Source organism: Centroberyx affinis, unplaced genomic scaffold, assembly GCF_046629955.1.
Source record: "Centroberyx affinis isolate AG114_WGS23_722 - 3 ecotype Tasmania unplaced genomic scaffold, CSIRO-AGI_Caff_v1 ptg002867l_1, whole genome shotgun sequence".
In the NCBI taxonomy this organism is placed as follows: Eukaryota; Metazoa; Chordata; class Actinopteri; order Beryciformes; family Berycidae; genus Centroberyx; species Centroberyx affinis.
The window spans coordinates 54,241-58,408 of NW_027281001.1; the positions used below are offsets into that span (position 1 = coordinate 54,241).

The 4,168-nt window shown below is 41.2% G+C and overlaps 1 long non-coding RNA gene across 1 annotated transcript; it reads left to right on the plus strand.

Annotated features, from left to right (window-relative positions):
• Window positions 1–907: 907 nt before the first annotated feature.
• LOC139658290 (uncharacterized) lies at window positions 908–3,879 on the plus strand. Its single transcript, XR_011696210.1, has 3 exons — window positions 908–1,035; window positions 3,533–3,631; window positions 3,811–3,879. It is a non-coding gene; the product is annotated as an uncharacterized lncRNA (long non-coding RNA).
• The last annotated feature ends 289 nt before the right edge of the window (window positions 3,880–4,168 follow it).

Consider the following 4,168-nt stretch of genomic DNA (forward strand, 5'->3'; position numbering starts at 1 on the left):
GCTGCAGTAGGCTTACCACAGGATAACACAATACATTTGATTCACTTCAATGTAAATCGGCTTTTGTGTGGAGGGGAAAACTCAATATCATGCTCTTACCATTAATCAGTGAGAAAATATAGGGCTTACAGTCAGTAGTAGCCATCCTGGGCCACAGTCTCCTCTACATGTGGCCATTGATTGTCTTGTACAAATAAAATGTTTGGCTGGCTGTTCAGGCCACCTAATCAAGTCAGGATAATTTACATGTGACAGAAGTCAGATTGTGCAGCCTAGTTTCAGTATGAGGTTTCTGGAAGTCAGTATATTGTGGCAAAATGAAAGCATAATGCACAGGAAGTATGCAGGCTGGTCATATTTTTCTGTGTAGACAATCAATGCACCCACGTACATTTGAAAATAGATCTGACCAGGTTGGTTGGCCATATGATTTAAAATTTCAAATCTTAAAAAAAAATATTTTACTGATTATTAAACTGTTACCCATGATTATTCCTCTATAGGCAGCAGGACATACATGTCATTCAACCCTGTTCATATTGAATCAAGAACTGAAACTAAGTAAGAAATAAATATGGACAAAACTAAAACTAAACACTTGTAAAAACTAACAGCTAAACTAAAACTACCAAAGCCACATTGAAAACCAACTAAAACTAAACTGAAATTGAAATAAGACAAACATACTATAATCCCAAACCATAATAGCCCTTCCCTGGCCTTGCCGCTGGTAGCTAGGCCTATCAAAAGTGAAGAATGTCTCTGCACTTTCACAGGGTGATGGCATTTCGTTGAACCCTGTTTTTTTGTACTGTGGTTCTGATTTCGCAGTAGCGGGATGCAGCGGGTTAAACACGCCTCTCTGTGTGAACGGGGGAGCGAGGGGATGTGACGCTGCTGCCAGTACATAACACCAACACACACTGTCTGCAGACAGCGACAGGCAATCAATTTCGCTTCACTTTACGACCGACCATCACTTTTACATCTTGGAGCAACTAGCGATCAGTCTTTCGGTCTGGTTTGTTCTTCAAGGTAAATGGATATTTGTGCCCATCGTTCATCTTTAGACTGACTTCTCCACATTCACAGCTGGAAAGTTGCTTTTCCTGTGAACGTGGTCAACGTGGGCATCTGCTTCAAGAGGTAGCTAGCTAGCCAGTCTAGGAAAAGATGTTGGACTATAGCCAGAAAGCTACCTAGTTTTAAACACTTACGATATGGGAAGTATCTTGTTTAAAAGTGGAACTGCTTGCCTAAAAAGTATCATAAATGTTTTTTAGTTGGTCGAGCTAGCGGTTAATCTAGCCGCTAATGCTATATGCTAACGTTAGCTACCACATGTCTGCAAGTGTAACGTTAGCCTAGACACAATTCATGTCGGGTTTATCTGCTGCAATGCAAGGCAGTGAATGAAGCATTTCACTTGGATGTAGTGGATGGTAAACCCATCTAAACCCAACTCACACAGCTTATTATTTGTCAAATAGTTTACCAACCTGGCTGACATGCGTTTGATTGAGGTAGCGTTAACGTTAAAGTTATAGTGTACATCTGAGTACTATCTGACTGACGTAGGTAAGTTATGAACATGATCTGTTGGGTGGGGTACAAAGCACACTTTTTCTGAAAATATAATTCATTGTGTAAGTAGGTGTTTGCCTCATGATTACACGAGGTCATAGTTTACTCACTTTCTAACGTTATGTAGCACTAGACATCACTGGTTGTAGGTAACGTAACATGCCTAACGTTATATTGCCAGAGGTGATTCATCCCTCTGGCTGGCTAACGGTTACTGTTAATATCAACATAATGGATAAGTTAGTATTTGTGGTTGCTATTATGTGAGCAGACATTTATGTCTTTTTTTCTCATGGATGATAACGTTTCACGCCTCGTGATTTGCTTGCCGAGGCATTATTCCATTTACCGATTGCTGGCTAACGTTAGCTGAGAGTATCTGCTCATCGTGGCAGCTTGTAGCCTACTTCTCCGCAAATGCCAGATGTAACGTTATTAATCCGCATGCACACCAAAGAGGTTTTATAGTAGATCACACCCAGGCTGTTGTGGCATAGATGTAGCCCCGACACATGTCGCGCTGTCTTTTATGGAGAGGACTGGACACCAAACTCCATTCAAAACTCTCGTAATTTAATGTTGCCTTCGTTTCTCGGCAAAGGTACTTACCAGGTATAACATGACTTAAGACCATTTGCTAATCATTAGGAGCCACTCTTCATTTCGGCATGCATTCAACACACCAAGCACCGCTTACTTAATACAATTGCAACTTTTACTATTGGTTCGCCTGTTATACCCACAATATTCTTCCACCAAAATACACCGTGGTGGGCGGTGGCGTGCAATGTAAACCAATTCTTAAAATGAGATTTGATTGAAATAAAGTGCTGCTTGGTGGATAAACTACGTGCCGAATTTCCCAAAACACCCTATTAGTTAGTAAAATGTGCTAAGACATGTTTAACCATGCATTAACTTTTTCAGATAAGCAAGGCTATATTAAATTGTGTTCCTTTTGAAGGGATAGTAGCACAAGTCTAGAATGAGTGATTCTGTAACATGATAGGAGCCGCTGCTGAGAATGTGTTGCGGATGTTATTTTCTCCGTTGTATGACAGCCATGAAATAGTGAGTAGTTCCTTTTTTTATCTGTGTGCGCGCAGTGAAAGCAGATAGCTAACGTTACTGCTGAGACAATGTAGGTCACCAGGCCAGTAGACGTTATCAAGCCGAGACAAATGCGACATTTTCAAGAATCGTGTGCTGTTCTTTCACCCGTGTTTTTATTTTAAATGATAATGGCTGTTTATTTTGCGAACCTTTTATCTTTAACCTGAGTCCCCTGCCCTTAAAATAGAAAGTGTGTCTCTATACACACTGTTTAAGTTAAATGTTAGTGGGTCACCTATATTTTATTCACGCGCGGCCTGGTAAGTACGCGCTTTTGACGTTAACCGTTTCCGTTTGTGTGCTGTGGTAATGTCTTGATGTGTACGATTTGAAGAAATTAACCTTTTGTTTTCGACGCCGATACAAAAATCACTCTTTCCATCTCTCGCCCTAACGAAAAATCACGGCAGTGTTCCCACAGAGACGTAGTGTCTGTGGTACTAGGTAATGAATTTAGAGTGACGTTTGTGTAATTAATTGTATCATTTTCTCTGCCATTATATCGCTATAATATCCCTATATGAACTCATTTGCTGTGATATTTGTACAGTATTCTAAATGTTATTATAGGATTAGTATGGCTCTTTTTTGGTAAGGGGAAGAAGCAGTTGCATCTTGCAGCTGCTACGCAGGCGCACTGACCTGAGGCTGACTGGGGGGATGTTGATGTTGCCATGGTTATGTCTTCCTCTGAGAAGGTCACCAAAGCTCTGCCTGTAAAACAGGCTGTCTGGTTTTCTTGCAAGGCATCATTTGGCCGGCTGTAGCTAAACGTCTTCATTCCAGCCTTGGGCTGTGCAGTTTCTTTAATTTGATCCTCCTTATCATTTGACAGCATGGCGGATTACTTGATCAGTGGTGGTACAGGCTACGTTCCTGAGGATGGACTCTCAGCTCAGCAGCTCTTCTCTGTTGGAGATGGCCTCACTTACAAGTAAGTTAACCTGCATTACAAATGCCATGGACTTTGTTTTTTGTTCAGACAATCTCACTAAAGAAATCAAAATCATTCAAAGTAAGGTCTCCTGATTTCAAAAACCTCACCTGCGCGCAGTGGTGGGTGAAGTGTGCGCCCCGGCGCTTTGTAACGGCCAACACGTTTTGAACCAGCAGATCTGACCAACAGTGTGTTGTCTCCGATGGTCAAACGGCTGAAGAGCTATGCTCTAAAGGAGATGGGTTGACTTACAAGTGAGTAACACGGTCGTCTTCTAACAATTTTGAAACTGTGCTGTTAAAAATCCTCTGTCTTTCCAAATGATGAGTTCATACAGGGGAAGGGGAAGCAAATGTTTGTCCCACTAAAGCTGCTTGAATTTGACAAAAGACAACATTTATGAGCCATGCCAAAATCTTAACCTGAATATGGTGGTTTCATGAATATGTATGAATGATGAAGGTAAAGTGAGGGCATGTTTGACTGCTAAACCTAATCTTGGTCATGGGGATGATATTTGCTTCCAGTGGTGAT